Raw genomic sequence first — 18,401 nt, 5'->3', positions numbered from 1 at the left:
GTTTCACATAATATTGCAATGCACACTACAGACACATATAATACATAAAATATCCTATAGAACATTTATGCACAAGATATATATAATGGACATAAACACTGGAGCGAGATTATGACTAACTGGGAACTTGTTGGCCTAAGCATGTTTGTTGAGGATGCATAGGGCAGCAATGCAGCAGGCTTACAGGATAATTGAAGCCTTCACAGTTGGTAGTGTGTCTTGGAGACAGTGGGACTGTCACACTAATCAGGTTACCACTACACAAGTACTACTTGGCAGCAGGGCAGAGCTGTGGGAACTGAGATGTTTCCCCACACTACCTCAACACCATTATACTAACCACGGCTCAGATGAGAAGAGTGTGGTCTCCCTAGAGACACTGCTGCAACCTTGACAGTAAAGTGCTAGGACACTGGGAAGACTTTAGAACTGCAGCTCCTTTTGGATTACCCAGAGGGTATCTGCACTTGTCTTTAGGCGGGCCTCTTCTTCAGGAGTCAGTGTCACCTTCACAACATCCGTGATTCCATTTTGTCCCAGAATACATGGGACACTGAAGAAGACATCATCATTGATTCCATAGAGACCCTTAATCATGGTAGAAATGGGATGCACCCACCTAAGGTTCTTCATTATGCTCTCGGCCAAGTCTGCCACAGAGAGGCCAATGGCCCAGGACCTTTCATACACACCTCATACACACTGTTTACCACCTGCTTGTGAACCTCCTTCCACTGCTCCTTGTCTGCATCAGTGCCCAGTTCTGGGATCAGAGACTTCAGGGAGATACCGGCAACATTCACACCATTCCACACAGGCACACTGGAGGCTCCATGTTCTCCCAGAACCAGACGTGGCAGCTCAGTGGGTGAACTCCCAGCCTTCTTCCATCAGATAAAGGAACCGAGCTGAATCCAGATTGCAACCACTTCCAATAACTTGGCTTTTGGGAAAGCCACTAATTTTCCAAGCCACATAGGTCAAGGTTGCCACTGGATATGAGACAATAAGCAGCTTGCAGTGTGGACTGTACTTCACAATGTTCGGAAGGATGAACTTGAAGATATTCACATTCCTCTGGACCACATTGAGTCGGCTCTCTCCCTCTTGCTCATGGGCCTGAGTTGTGATGATGACCAGCTTGAAGTTTGCAGTTACACAATAGTCTGTGCTAGAGACAATTTTTGGTGTTTTAAGGAAAATGCTGTCATGCTGGAGATCCATCATCACACCCTTTAGTTTGTCTTCCATGACATCAACAAGGGCAAGCTCCTCTGCGAAGTCCTTCATTAAGATACTCATGACACAAACAATGCCAACAGCACCAACCCCAACTTGTTCTGAGGAACCTGTTCTTCCTTAAGGAGATTCACAATCAGCTGGTCCTTAAGGGTTGCTATCTTGGACTTTGAATTTTTGAGACCACTAGTGCATGATGGGAGTGATGGGCAAGCAGAAGCAGTGTGGCCTGGGCTCGGCAACAGTGGCTCCAGCACTTTGTTTCCTTTTCTGAGAAAGATACAAATGTCCTCTTTTTCCTGTCCTTGTTATTTGGCTTCTTTGAGTTTGTTAGGTATCTTGAAATTTATGACTAATATCAACATACTGTGCTCCAGATCCCAACCCACTTCCTTCACACCCAGAGACAGCTTGAGCTCCAGGAGTTCTGAACCACCCAGGATCACAAATGAGGCTGCAACCCTGCCTCAATTCTACAGCTAACTGGGGCCCCTGAGGACCAGAGGACACAGGAACTCTCCCCAAGCTGGAGACACATGTTCCTTCTGGTTTGCATCTTATGCTCCAGCACACTCTCCACACCACACATATCCAGAGACAACTCGAACCTAGGGTTTTCTCACATAGCCAGGCTCACAGAACAGACCCTCCAGACCCCCTCCCATACCCAGGGAGAGTTTGACCCAAGGGGGTTCAACACAACCAGACTCAGAAGAGGGACAGGCTCTAGTCAGAGACAGCAAGTGCAGGTAACACCAGAGATAAAAAGATGGAGAGAGACAATGAAAAGAGCTTAAGCATCAGAAACCAGTACTTCTTGGCAACATCAGAACTAGTTCTCCCACCAAAGCAAGCACTGGATATACCAACCCACCTGAAAAGCAAGATTCAGATCTAAAAATTATATCTCATGAAGATGTTAGAGTAACTTAAGAAGGATATAAATTACTCACTAAAAGAGATACAGGAGAACACAGGTAAACAAGTACAAGCCCTTAAAGAGAAAACACAATTAAATTGCTGAGGGAATTAAACAAAGCTGCCCAGGATCTAAAAATTAAAATAGAAACATTAAAGAAATCACAAAGGGAGACAATCCTAGAGATGGAAAACATAGGAAAGAGAGCAGGAGTCACAGATCCAAGCATCACCAAAGCAGTTAAATAGTATATCTGAAAGGTCTAGAACAAAAAGAAGTACCCAAAGAAATGTTCAACATCATTAGTCATTGAAATGCAAATCAACATGACCATGATACTCCACCTCACCCATATCAGAGTGGCTAAATTCAAAAACTCAGGTGACAGGAGATGTTGACAAGCATATGGAGAAAGAGGCACACTCCTCCATTGCTGATGATATTGTAAGCTTGTAAAACCACTTTCGAGAACAATCTGGTAGTTCCTCAGAAAAATTGTGAATAGTTCTACCTGAAGACCCAGGCATAGCACTCCTGGGCATATACCCAAATGATGCTCCAACATATATAACAAGGACACACATTCCACTGAATTTACACAGTCTTATTTATAACAGGCAGAAGCTGGAAACAACCCAGATTTCCCCCAAAAGAAGAATGGATACAGAAAATGTGACACATTTACACGATGCAGTACTACTCAGCTATTAAAAACAATGACTTCGTGAAATTTGAAGGTAGATAAATGGAACTAGAAAATATCATCCTGAGTGAGGTAAACCAGACACAAAAGAACACACATGGTATGTACTCACTGTTAAGTTTATATTAGCCTAAGAGCTCAGAATACCCACGATACTACCTACAAACCATATGGAGCTTAAGAACAAGGAAGACCACAATGTGAGTTATTCAAACCTACATAGAAGGGGGAATAAAATAATCATATGAGGTAGATGGAGGGAGAGACCTGTGAGGAATAGAGGAGGGGAATGGAAAAGGGGGGTACAGGATCAAGTATGATAAGTGATAGGAGAGAAGTACAGAGGGTGAAGTAATTGAATAGAAATATGTAGCAGTAGGGGATAAGGACCTGGAAATATCCACTAGAATGTCACAGGAGCCAGGGAAGCAAGAGGCTCCCAGGACACAAGGGATGAATTTAGTGAAAATACCCAACAAGAGGGAGATAGAACCTGGTGAGACTACCTTCAGTAGATAGGCATATCCTCAGGTTGGGGGCCACCTACCCACCTCAAAATTTTTAACCCAGAATTGCTGCTATCTATAGGAAATATTGGGGAAAAAAATTGGAGCAGAGACTGAAGGAATTGCCATTTAGAGACCACTCCATGCCATCTACAGACATCAAACCCTGACACTATTGCTGATGCTTGTAGACAGAAGTGTGGTATGGCTGTTCCCTGGGGGATTCAGTCAGCACCTGACTAATACATTTGCAGATACTTACAGTCAAATGTTGGACTGAGCTCAGGGACCCCAATGCATGAGATAAGGGAAGAACTGAAGGATCTGAAGGTGATTTCAACCCCATAGGAAGAACAATATCAACTAATCAGACCATCTAGTGCTCCCAGGGATTAAACCATCAACCAAAAAGTATACATGGAGGGAGCCATGGCTCCAGATGCTTAAGTAGCAGAGGACAGCCTTGTAGGGCATCAGTGGAAGGCCAGGTCATTGGTACTGTGAAGGCTTGATGCCCAAGCATAGTATGATGCTACAGCAGTTAGAGGGGAGTGAGTGAGTTGGTAGAGGAACACCCTCATAGAGGCAAAGGGGAGGGGGACAGGAGATAGGATGGGGAGTTTGTGGAGGGGAAACTGGAAGAAGATATCACTTGCAATGTCAAGGCATAAAATGATAGAGAGAGAGAGAGAGAGAGAGAGAGAGAGAGAGAGAGAGAGAGAGAGAGAGAGAGAGAGAGAGAGAGAGAGAGAGAGAAAAGAGTGAATACATATCACAGATGTCCCTTTGGTTCTGGCTTACCACAATCAGGATGATTTCTACTTCCATCCATTTATCCAAGAAACTCATGATGTTCTTTTTATTAATGGTTAAATATTATTCAATTGTGTGGATATGCCACATTTTCTGTGTCCATTATTCTGTTGAGAGATACCTAGGTTGTTTCTCATTTCTGGCTATTAAGAAGAAGGCTTCTGTGAACATAATTGAGCATGTGTCCTTATGGAATGGCAGAACACTTTTTTAGTACATGCCCAGGAGTGGTATAGATGGTTCACAAGTTGGAAGAATGTTTCCCAGTTTTCTGATTGATTTCCCTAGTGGCTATACAAGTTTGCACTCCCTCCAGCAGTGGAGAACCTCCACAATCTTGTCAGCATGTGCTGTCATTTGAGAGTTTGATTTTAGCCATTCTCATGGATATATGGTGAAATCTCAGTGTCCTTTTGATTTGCATTTCCCTGCTCACTAAGGATGTTAGAATTTTGAACATTTCTTTTGCTGCTTCTCAATCATTGAAGATTCCTCTATTGAGAATTCTGTTTAGCTCTTTACCCCACATTTTAATTGAGTTATTTGGATTGTCAGTGATTAATTTCTTGTGTTTTTATAGATTCTTCGTGGTAACCTATCAGATATAGTGGATCTTTTGGAAGTTTTCCAATTCTATAGACTGCAATTGTGTCCTGATGACTATGTCCTTTGACTTACAGAAGCTCTTCCATTTCATGAAGTTAAACTTATAATCATGGACCTTAGTGCCTAAGCCTTTGGTGTTCTGTTCAGGGAGTTGTCTCCTCTACCTACATGTTCAAGGCTTTTTCCTGCTTTCTATTAGTTTAAATGTGTCTGGTTGAGATCTAGGATCCATTTGAACTTGAGATTTTTGCAAGGTGATAAATATGGATGAATTTGCATTTTTCTACATGCAGACATCCACTTGTGCCAGCACCATTTGTTGGAGAAGTTTTCTATTTTCCATTGTAAGGTTTGGACTTCTTTCTCAAAAATCAAATGTCCATATGTGTGTGGGAATATGAATGGGTTTTCAATTTGATTTCATTCATCCAGCTATTTGTTTCTATGCAACTATCATGCAGCTTTTTATTAATATTGTTCTGTAGTACATCTTGAAGGTAGGGATACCTCTAGAAGTGTTTTATTTTTCAGGATAATTTTAGCTGTTGTTTTTTTTTTTGCCATATGAAGTTGAGAATTAATGTTTCAAGATTTGTGAAAAATTGTGTTAGGATTTTGATGGGAATTGCATTGAATGTGTAGCTTGCTTTTGGTTTTAGATAGCCATTTTCCCTATGTTAATCCTATAATCCTTGAGCAATGGAGACTTTTCAACCTCATGGTATCTTCCTCAGTTTCTTTCTTCTGAGACTTTAAGTTCTTGTCATATGGTTCTTTCACATGCTTGGTTATACTTACACAAAGGTATTCTATGTTACTTGTGGCTATTATAAAGAGTACTCTTTCACTAACTTCTTTCTTACCCCATTTATCACTTGTGTAGAGGAGGGCTAATTATTTATTTGAGTTGATTTTGTATCCAGCACTTTGTTGAGGAGTTCATCAGCTGCAGGAGTTTTCTGGTAGAATTTTTTGGGATTCTTATAAGTAATATTATATCATTTGCAAATAGTGATACTTCGAGTTTTCCAATTTGTATCTCCTTTAGTTGTCTTATTGTTCTTGCTAGAACTTCAAACTTCAAGCCAAATATAGAGAAATATTAAGGTATAGGTGACTTAGAAAGCTCTAATCCTCTAAAAGGATAAAATGCCTTTGTGTTCAACTTTCTTGATATTTTCTTTGTGCTTTTTAGTTTCTGTCAACTTGATACAAACTAAAGTCACCTGAGAAGTGGCAAATTTGAAATTTCTCCCTAATGTTGGTCTCTGAGTTTGTCTGTGGGGAGATTTCTTAATTAATTATTGATATAAGAGTGCCCAGAGAACTGTGAATGTTGCTCCTAATGGAAAGTGATATTAGTTTGCCTTAGAAAAGAAAGGCAGTAAACCCTGGGGGAAAAACAAGTACCAGTTATCTATGGCTTTGCTTCAGTTTCTGACTCAGGGTTCCCTCTTTTAGCTCCTTCCTTTTCTTCTTTTGGTGCAAGACTATATTAAATAATAGATGAAGTAAATAAGCTATTTCATCCCCAAGTTGACTTTGGTCTCTGTTTTATCACAGCAACAGAAAACCAAAATAGAGCAAAGTTGGTACCACAGAGTTGGAAATTACTGTGATAGCCTATGTTGTAATTTTGGAGATGAATGAATCAGTAGTTAGAAATTTTGGGCTGGAAAAGCCATTGAGGGCTTACCAATTAATTGGAAAATAGCAATGCCGAAAGAAATTGTGAGTGCAAAGGCCTGGATTGTAAAGTTTCAGAAAGAAGTTTGAGAGTACCTCAAACATTACATCAGAGGTATTTTTGATATATTTTGATATAAGCACATATGGCATTGCACCAGGTAGGGATGAAGAATGAGCTGTGATTAACAAGACACCAGCATCACTAAAACAAAATCTCTGTTTTGTTCAGGAAATTGAAACTGCTTAGCTAAGACTGAAATATGATCTATGATTAATAAGAGCCAAGCATCATTTAGGTGATATCTGTGGAAAGAGTTTCTTCAGTTTTCTTAGTAGCTGTAGTAAAAGTGTCCAATGCTATAATTCAAAGTGGTAGGAAAACACAGTTTTTCATGTGGGGCAGGTTGGTGTTATGGAGTACATGTAGAGGAATTACTACTTGCCACAGTGAGAGAGCAGGAGAGGCTGTTGATAAAGGTATAGTCTCAGTGTCAATATGAACCCCACAAAGTAGTCATGTAGTAAAGCTGAAGTTCAGCACTCTAGCAGGTTTAAGATCCCTAAAGAGGCCGGAAAATCCCATTGATAAAAGTACACAATCAATTGTAGTTGACATCCCAGGACTAAAGGACTCATAGAAAGGGGCTGGGGCTTGAACTTCAAAAAGCCAAGGGAAACCATTGGTAAAGGTAGAGTCTTAATTTATGTGGATACCTTTAGTATATTGGAGAAGCCAGGACCTGGGATGTCCAACAAGGACAATAGCAGGTATAAAATGGATCCAGAACAAACCTAGAGGAAAAGTTACATGTACTGTGGTTGACAAGGCAATACACATGGGGATGCCCAAAATCTTTGGCAAATGTAAGGAGTCAGACAGAAAGAGTTTGCTTTGGTTTGATCTATTGTTTGCAATGGTCTGGTTATTCCATCCTGGACTAATAGTTATATAATTTATTTATTTATTTATTTATTTATTTATTTTCAGGCTCTCCACAGTTAAAGAATACTTTAGCCTTTGAAAAATAATTTAGAATTTTGAAATGTTGAAATTCATAAAGAATCTGGTGCTTTAAAAATTATATTGTGTTTGTAATATGATATGACTATGACATTTTTGACACATTTTTGAAAGAGAAATACATTTTTATAGTTATGCATTTTTGTAAAAATTTAAAATGAGGTCACTTCTGCTGGCTATTTTCTATTAACATCAAACAAGCTAGAAGTATCTAAGAAAAGGGAACTTCATTTAAGGAATAGCGTCCATCAAATGTGTCTGAGGAAATTTTCTTGATTAGTGACTGCTGTGGGAAAGTCCAGTCCACTGTGTGCAATATTTCCCCTTTGCATAGTGTTCTAGGTGGCATAAGAAAAGGATCTGGGCAAGACAGAGGAAGCAATACAGTAAACCACACTCATCCCTTGCCTGTGTCAGTTCCTGGCTTGAGCTTCTTTCCTCCCTTCCATCAGTGATCTACTGTGACCCTTTCCCAAGCTGTTTTCTTTACTGTTTTGCCTTAGGTACTGAGAATCAAACTAGAACACTCTGTTATTGAGTTACTGACATTTTACATGAAGTTGTGATGGCAGTTTGAAAATGACATTTCATGTCAGTTTCTGATACACAGGAAAATTGGATTGACAGTTTGTGAATTTCATTTGTGTGAGTCAAGTTAATTTTATACAATCTGCTTAGAGTTTCTTGAGAAAAAGATACTGGGACAAACAAAATAACGTAATTTTACATTTTCATTTCATTTTACTTTTTCAGAGTGTGTAATTATAAAAGAAGACAACAGACCTCGAAACTTTCAAAATTATATCTTTTGCTACTAAAACTGTGCTTTGTGTCAAATTATTTTTTAAAAAAATCCTGCATACTAATGTCAAGGAACAATAAGGTGCTAAGAAACTGACAAATTTGTTAATACCAAAAATAATGTAAAGTGGGACAAAATGCCTCAGAACTTGCTTATGGACAGTCTATAACAGAAACTTAAGATTTGATTAACCAATTTATTGTTTCTAAATGTCATTAAGTAGTAGCTACTGAATAATTAGCCATTGCTATTGAAATATACTATGACTGTATTATGTGGAACTGAATAAAGTATAGGGGGTGACACAAATCTCCAACAAAATACCTTAATTTACATCATTTTTACAAAGATATGTACTTCCACTGCATATTACAGAATCATGAAAATTTCTAATTTATTCACAGTTAAAAAAGTAATTTCTGTGTTTTGGCTCTATAAAAGGTTTAAAATAATATTCGATATGTTTATAAATTATTCCTGCTTTATTCTATAAACTCACAAACTACATATGACTTGCGAAGCACAGAAATGGTAAAAGATCCCTCTATTTGCTTGCCTATTTCTTTAAAGTGAAGGGAGAAAATAATAGATTACACAGACTGACTAAACATTCTATAGACATAGATGTTCATGTAATTATACTGTGTTGCATATGTGAATTTTGTTTAAGTGTATGAGTATAACAATTAAAGTTTATTGATTTATACTTAGTTTTATGATTCAAATAATAAAATATACTTGGAAAATGTTGTTGCATAATAAGAATGAACATAAGTATAAGAAGTTCTAAAGGCCAGTAAATTACAAATATTTGTCTTGGCAGTATCTAATATTATTTTAAAATAACTAATGCTAAAGAAATAAATACTCATGTTTGTTAAAATAATAACACATTTGATGAAGAATATCTGAATATATGATGGCAATCATAATTGGTGGAAGAGATGATATTCAATCACATGAGCTATGAGTCTAGACAGAATAAAAAAGAGAAGGAAATCTTAGTACTAATGCTCATAACCATCTTCTTCCTAATAGTGACCAGTTGCTTAAAACTCATGCTGCTATATTGTCCCCTTCCTTTTGTATTTATTGTATCCCCTTTATACTCTGAGGCAGAATAAATCAATTATGCCTGAGTTGTTTCTCCTCAGATATTTGGCCATAGGAACAAGAAAATTAACCAGTACAGGGCTCACTCATTTCAAACATGATCAATAATACCTTCAAATTAAAGTAACAGAAAAATGGAATTCAGAAACTATACAATTTATCTATATTATTATGCATATAAATTACTTGTACAATATATAAGAATCTATATAGAATATATTTAGATAATAGCAATTCAATAATTTTATTTTGAAATGAATCTGATTTAAAATTAAAAACAATATCAACTAACTGGACTCCCCAGAGCTCCCAGGGACTAAGCCACCAACCAAAGATTATACATGGATTGGTCCATGTCTCCAGCTACATATGTAGCAGAGGACTGCCTTGTCTTATATCAATGTGAAGGGGAGGGGAGGTCCTTTGTCTGTGGAGGCTTGTTGACCCAACATAATGGACTGGGAGAGGGGTGAGGTGTGTAATCCACATCTTAGAGACAAAAGACAAGGGGGAAGGGATCAGGGTTTGCAGAAGGAAGACCAGGAGGTGGGACATTTGAAATGTAAATAAGTAAAATAATCAATTAATTAAAAAATAACAGGAAAGAATTATAAAGTGTCTAATAAAATGACTTTGAGTGAAACAATATAAAATTAATATTGATGATAAAAATATTCCTGAAGAAATGTGGAGTCTAAAGAAAGAAACCATTTGAATTAATCTAAATTATTATTAACATGCTGCTATAGGAAAGAAAATGGAAACCTATACATGTTCAGCTAAAATGAGAATGCAAATAAAAAATCTAACAAATCACTTTTCACTATGTGGCAATAAAGATGGCATAAAATCCCATGTTTTTTTCAAAACAACAGCATTAGAAATTAGAGAAGACTTTAATACATTCCTAAAAAAACCTTGTATATATGTATACACACAGAGAGATAGACAGACAGATAGACAGATAGGCTTGGATTAGCTACAGTCAACAAATTACTGTTTAAAATAAAAATATTATTTCTATATTCCCCAATTTTATAGTTTAAAATTATATTTGTGATTATAATAAGTAGATATAGAAAAAATTATTTGTATAACGACAAGACTTAAAAATAAATGAGTGGGTAGAATAAAGAATCATTTGCTAAACAGAAATTGACTGTTCTGTGAAAGTCATCAAAACAAATATATATTAAGTATTGTGTTTTAAAATGAGTATTTGAGATTTACTAGAAAACAAAAGAGAAAGAAAAACTATTTCAACTTTAATATATCTAATGTAATGTATTTTGAGAAATAAGCTTAAATGAATTGTAGATACTGTATAAAAATAAAACAATGATTATTTGTCAATTTATACTCTAATTATATGATCATATCAGACATGAGAGTAAAAGATAGGTAATTAGATTATTTAGTATACTAAATATATTTATGTATTTATGAATAATTTCAATACTGGAGATTGTAATTACATTAAAAATTTGGGATACATATACATACATATGTCCATATAAAGTCATTATTATAGTCATAAAAGGAAGGCTAACTAATTTCCCTGAAATATTTTCTTCTTAGGTAGACTACAGTTTTGATCAGGTATAACAATATACCACTGGCTATTAATGAATTTAAATTGTTTTATAAATAAAAGGACGAGGTTGCATGTTTAAAAGTTCAAATTTTGTTTCCTGAGAGATATACAACTTTTAATCTATGATTTTCATTTCTACATGCTTTCATATTAACAGTAAAAAGGGGGATAATTAAGCCATATAATTCTGTTTTGCTTAAAAATATTCCATGAATATTTGTCTTTCCTCCCAACTTGGCACACATTTTGGTGAAGTTTGAGTTAAGCAGTAGGTGATATAAATTTTGGGCAGTGTTGTGATACTCTATTAATGATAAATGTAATAAAATAAAAACATTTACTCAGAATGATATGCATTAGAACTCATCTGTAGTCTTCCAGGTTGGACCAGCACCAGGGTAGCTAGAGCGCAGGATCGGCTGACACCCGCCAGCTACCCACGACCCCCGCCACAGGATTTTGAGACTGCTGGTGAGTAGAAAACAGCTTCTGCTCTAGTCCAATCATACGGGACCTGAGACTGCTTTGGTTGGGGAGGCAGAAATCCGGCCTGAGTAGGGCCACAAGCCTCTTCCGGTCAGAAAAGCACCAGGGTAGCTAGGGCGCAGGGTCGGCTGACTCTCGCCAGCTACCCACAACACCCACCACAGGATCTTAAGACTTCTGGTGAGTGGAACACAGCTTCTACTCCAATCTTTAAACAGTGACAACGACAACAACTAACCCCAGAGATTACCAGATGGCGAAAGGTAAACGTAATAATCTTACTAACAGAAACCAAGACCACTCACCATCATCAGAACCCAGCACTCCCACTTCACCCAGTCCAGGGCACCCCAACACACCGGAAAACCTAGACACGGATCTAAAAGCATATCTCATGATGATGGTAGAGGATTTCAAGAAGGACTTTAATAACACACTTAAAGAAATACAAAGGAACACTGGTAAACAGGTAGAAGACATTAAAGAGGAAGCACAAATATCCCTTAAAGAATTGCAGGAGAACACTGCTAAAGAGTTACAAATCCTTAAAGAAAAACAGGATAACATAATCAAACAGGTACAAGTCCTTAAAGAAAAACAGGAAAACACATCCAAACAGATGATAGAAATGAACAAAACCATACTAGAAATAAAAAGGGAAGTAGACACAATAAAGAAAACACAAAATGAGGCAACGCTGGAGATAGAAACCCTAGGAAAGAAATCTGGAACCATAGATACAAACATCAGCAACAGAATACAAGAGATAGAAGAGAGAATCTCAGGTGCAGAAGATTCTATAGAGAACATCAGCACAACAATCAAGGAAAATGTAAAACCCAAAAAGATCCTAACTCAAAACATCCAAGAAATACAGGACACAATGAGAAGACCAAACCTACGGATAATAGGAGTAGATGAGAATGAAGATTTTCAACTCAAAGGACCAGCAAACATCTTCAACAAAATTATAGAAGAAAACTTCCCAAATCTAAAGAAAGAGATGCCCATGAACATACAAGAAGCCTACAGAACTCCAAATAGACTGGACCAGAAAAGAACTACCTCCCGACACATAATAATCAGAACAACAAATGCTCTAAATAAAGATAGAATACTAAAAGCAGTAAGAGAAAAAGGCCAAGTAACATATAAAGGCAAGCCTATCAGAATTACACCAGATTTTTCACCAGAGACTATGAAAGCCAGAAGATCCTGGACGGATGTTATACAGACACTAAAAGAACACAAATTCCAGCCCAGGCTACTATACCCAGCCAAACTCTCAATTAACATAGATGGAGAAACCAAAGTATTCCATGACAAAAACAAATTCACACATTATCTCTCCACAAATCCAGCCCTTCAAAGGAAAATAACAGAAAAAAACCAATACAAGGACAGGAACCATGCCCTAGAAACAACAAAAAGGTAATCCCTCAACAAACCTAAAAGAAGACAGCCACAAGAACAGAATGCCAACTTTAACAACAAAAATAACAGGAAACAACAATTACTTTTCCTTAATATCTCTTAATATCAATGGACTCAACTCCCTGATAAAAAGACATAGACTAACAAACTGGCTACACAAACAAGACCCAATATTTTGCTGCTTACAGGAAACTCAACTGAGAGAAAAAGATAGACACTACCTCAGAATGAAAGGCTGGAAAACAATTTTCCAAGCAAATGGTATGAAGAAACAAGCTGGAGTAGCCATTGTAATATCTGAAAAGATTGACTTCCAACCCAAAGTCATTAAAAAAGACACGGAGGGACACTTCATACTCATCAAAGGTAAAATCCTCCAAGAGGAACTATCAATCCTGAATATCTATGCTCCAAATACAAAGGCAGCCACATTCATTAAAGAAACTTTAGTAAATCTCAAAGCACACATTGCACCTCATACAATAATAGTGGGAGACTTCAACACACTACTTTCACCAATGGACAGATCATGGATACAGAACCTAAACAGGGACACAGTGAAACTAACAGAAATTATGAATCAAATGGATCTGGCAGATATCTACAGAACATTCTATCCTAAAACAAAAGGATATACCTTCTTCTCAGCACCTCATGGTACCTTCTCCAAAATTGACCACATAATTGGTCACAAAACAGGCCTCAACAGATACAAAAGTATTGAAATTGTCCCATGCATCCTATCAGATTACCATGGACTAAGGCTGATCTTCAATAACAAAATAAATAATAGAAAGCCAACCTACACGTGGAAACTGAGCAACACTCTTCTCAATGATACCTTGGTCGAGGAAGGAATAAAGAAAGAAATTAAGGACTTTTTAGAGTTCAATGAAAATGAAGCCACAACATACCCAAACTTAGGGGACGCAATGAAAGCATTTCTAAGAGGAAAACTCATAGCTCTGAGTGCCTCCAAAAGGAAACTAGAGAGAGCACACATTAGCAGCTTGACAACATACCTAAAAGCACTAGAACAAAAGGAAGCAAATTCACCCAAGAGGAGTAGAGGGCAGGAAATAATCAAACTCAGGGGCGAAATCAACCAAGTGGAAACAAGAAGAACTATTCAAAGAATCAACCAAACAAGGAGCTGGTTCTTTGAGAAAATCAACAAGATAGATAAAGCCTTAGCCAGACACACTAGAGGGCACAGGGAAAGTATCCTAATTAACAAAATAAGAAATAAAAAAGGAGACATAACAACAGATCCTGAAGACATCCAAAACACCATCAGATCCTTCTACCAAAGGCTATACTCAACAAAACTGGAGAACCTGGATGAAATGGAGAAGTTCCTAGACAGATACCAGGTACCAAAGTTGAATCAAGATCAGGTTAATGATCTAAACAGCCCTATATCCCCCAAAGAAATAGAAGCAGTCATTAATAGTCTCCCAACTAAAAAAAGCCCAGGACCAGATGGGTTTAGTGCAGAGTTCTATCAGACCTTCAAAGAAGATCTAATCCCAGTTCTTCACAAACTATTCCACAAAATAGAAACAGAAGGTACTCTACCCAACTCATTCTATGAAGCCACAATTACTCTGATACCTAAACCACAAAAAGACCCAACAAAGATAGAAAACTTCAGACCAATATCCCTTATGAATATTGATGTAAAAATCCTCAATAAAGTTATTGTTAACCGAATCCAAGAACACATCAAAACAATCATCCATCCTGACCAAGTAGGTTTCATCCCAGGGATGCAGGGATGGTTCAATATACGGAAAACCATCAATGTAATCCAGTATATAAACAAACTCAAAGACAAAAACCACATGGTAATCTCGTTAGATGCGGAAAAAGCATTTGACAAGATCCAACACCCATTCATGATAAAAGTCTTGGAAAGATCAGGAATTCAAGGCCCATACCTAAACATGATAAAAGCAATCTACAGCAAACCAGTAGCCATCATCAAAGTAAATGGTGAGAAGCTTGAAGCAATCCCTCTAAAATCAGGGACTAGACAAGGCTGTCTACTTTCTCCATACATATTCAACATTGTACTTGAAGTCCTAGCCAGAGCAATTGGACAACAAAAGGAGATCAAAGGGATACAAATTGGAAAAGATGAAGTCAAAATATCACTTTTTGCAGATGATATGATAGTATATATAAGTGACCCTAAAAATTCCACCAGAGAACTCCTAAACCTGATAAACAGCTTCAGTGAAGTAGCTGGATATAAAATTAACTAAAACAAATCAATGGCCTTTCTCTACACAAAGAATAAACAGGCTGAGAAAGAAATTTGGGAAACAACACCCTTCTCAATAGTCACAAATAATATAAAATATCTTGGCGTGACTCTAACTAAGGAAGTGAAAGATCTGTATAATAAAAACTTCAAGTCTCTGAAGAAAGAAATTATAGAAGATCTCAGAAGATGGAAAGATCTCCCATGCTCATGGATTGGCAGGATCAACATTGTAAAAATGGCTATCTTGCCAAAAGCAATCTACAGATTCAATGCAATCCCCATCAAAATCCCAACTCAATTCTTCAACAAATTAGAAAGTGCAATCTGAAAATTCATCTGGAATAACAAAAAACCTAGGATAGCAAAAACTCTTCTCAAGGATAAAAGAACCTCTGGTGGAATCACCATGCCGGACCTAAAGCTTTACTACAGAGCAATTGTGATAAAAACTGCATGGTACTGGTATAGTGACAGACAAATAGACCAATGGAATAGAATTGAAGACCCAGAAATGAACCCACACACCTACGGTCACTTGATCTTCGACAAGGGAGCTAAAACCATTCAGTGGAAGAAAGACAGCATTTTCAACAAATGGTGCTGGCACAACTGGTTGTTAACATGTAGAAGAATGCGAATCGATCCATTCCTATCTCCTTGTATTAAGGTCAAGTCTAAGTGGATCAATGAACTTCACATAAAACCAGAGACACTGAAACTTATAGAGGAGAAAGTGGGGAAAAGCCTTGAAGATATGGGCACAGGGGAAAAATTCTTGAATAGAACAGCAATGGCTTGTGCTGTAAGATCGAGAATTGACAAGTGGGACCTCATGAAACTGCAAAGCTTCTGCAAGGCAAAAGACACCATCAATAAGACAAAAATACCACCAACAGATTGGGAAAGGATCTTCACCTATCCTAAATCAGATAAGGGACTAATATCCAATATATATATAAAGAACTCAAGAAGGTGGACTCCAGAAAGTCAAATAACCCCATTAAAAAATGGGGCTCAGAACTGAACAAAGAATTCTTACCTGAGGAATACCGAATGGCAGAGAAGCACCTGAAAAAATGTTCAACATCCTTAATCATCAGGGAAATGCAAATCAAAACAACCCTGAGATTCCACCTCACACCAGTCAGAATAGCTAAGATCAAAAATTCAGGTGACAGCAGATGCTGGAGAGGATGTGGAGAAAGAGGAACACTCCTCCATTGTTGGTGGGATTGCAAGCTTGTACAACCACTCTGGAAATCAGTCTGGCAGTTCCTCAGAAAATTGGACATAGTACTACTGGAGGATCCAGCAATACCTCTCCTGGGCATATATCCAGAAGATGTCTCAACCGGTAAAAAGGACACATGCTCCACTATGTTCATAGCAGCCCTATTTATAATAGCCAGAAGCTAGAAAGAACCCAGATGTCCCTCAACAGAGGAATGGATACAGAAATTATGGTTCATTTACACAATGGAGTACTACTCAGCTATTAAAAAGAATGAATTTATGAAATTCTTAGCCAAATGGATGGACCTGGAGGGCATCATCTTGAGTGAGGTAACACAATCACAAAAGAACTCACACAATATGTATTCACTGATAAGTGGATATTAGCCCAAAACTTAGGATACCCAAGATATAAGATACAATTTGCTAAACGCATGAAACTCAAGAAGAATGAAGAACAAAGTGTGGACACTGTGCCCCTTCTTAGAATTGGGAACAAAACACCCAGGGAAGGAGTTACAGAGACAAAGTTCGTAGCTGTGATGAAAGGATGAACCATTTAGAGACTGCAGTATCCAGGGATCCATCCCATAATCAGCTTCTAAACGCTGACACCATTGCATACACTAGCAAGATTTTGCTGAAAGGACCCAAATATAGCTGTCTCTTGTGAGACTATGCAGGGGCCTAGCAAACACAGGAGTGGATGCTCACAGTCAGCTATTGGATGTATCACAGGGCTCCCAATGGAGAAGCTAGAGAAAGTACCCAAGGAGCTAAAGGGATCTGCAACCCTATTGTTGGAACAACATGATGTACTAACCAGAACCCCGGAGCTCTTGTCTCTAGCTGCATATGTATGGAAAGATGGCCTAGTCGGCCATCACTGGAAAGAGAGGCCCATTGGACTTGCAAACTTTATATTCCCCAATATAGCGGAATGCCAGGGCCAAAAGAATGGGAATGGGTGGGTAGGGAAGTGGGGGGCGCTATGGGGGACTTTTGGGATAGCATTGGAAATGTAATTGAGGAAAATATGTAATAAAAATATTAAAAATTAAAAAAAAGAACTCATCTGTAATAGTGTTTCCAGTATGTCACATGCATTTTTTAATTAAATAGTATATTCAGATTTTTGTTTCTCTTATTGTTCACAAGTATAGATTAAATATCAAATTTTCCCACTTGTGGGCTATAATGAATAGTGTTGCAAGAAACATAGGAGGGAAGATGTCTTTTTGCCATATTTTTATAAATAAGTTTTGGATCAAAAAGCAACAACCACCACAGTTTAATGCAAACTGTTACTCTTGATCAAGAGTATGCACTGCTCACCAAAGCTGAAGAACAAGCATGGTGGGTAGCAATTGAAGGTGTGTTTTTATTCTGATTCTGTAAATAACTTTGTCTTTTCTCCACTGACTATGTTTTTGTCTCAAAATCTTTTGAAATTCAACATATTTTTGTTTTTAAATCCACTCACAGGAAATGAAGTATATAGAAGTCAACCACCTTAATAATATAACGGAGTTTTTGTGTAAATAAGAGCTTAGCTGAGAGTAAGTACAATAAAGTATTTCAAGTTGAGGATGGTAAAAATATTTTGTTATTGTTGTTATAAGTACAATTCTATAGTATATTATAGGAAACACTTACATTTAATGCTTCTTATAATATTACATAAATAATACATAAATAAATATAAAAAATAAAAAGAAAAAATTACTCATAGATAAATAGAACTAGAAAATCATGCTGATGAAAAAAGTTAGACGCAGAAGCTGATGTACTGGGTAATCTGACTCATATGTGGGATAGAAAAACAATATGAACTAACCAATACCCCCAGAGCTCATGTATCTATTTGTATATGTAGCAGAAGATGGCCTAGTCAGCCATCATTGGGAGGAGAGGCCCTTGGTCTTGCGAAGATTATATGCCCCAGTACAGGGGAATGCCAAGGCCAGGAAGTGG

The 18,401-nt window shown here is 37.4% G+C and overlaps 1 pseudogene; it reads right to left on the bottom strand.

Annotated features, from left to right (window-relative positions):
- Window positions 1-423: 423 nt before the first annotated feature.
- LOC110286881 (L-lactate dehydrogenase A chain pseudogene) lies at window positions 424-5,654 on the bottom strand (annotated as a pseudogene).
- Window positions 5,655-18,401: the final 12,747 nt, after the last annotated feature.

This window comes from Mus caroli, unplaced genomic scaffold, assembly GCF_978045245.1.
Source record: "Mus caroli unplaced genomic scaffold, Mus_caroli_1 scaffold_5, whole genome shotgun sequence".
Lineage (NCBI taxonomy): Eukaryota > Metazoa > Chordata > Mammalia > Rodentia > Muridae > Mus > Mus caroli.
This window is presented reverse-complemented; position numbering and strand designations above follow the sequence as displayed.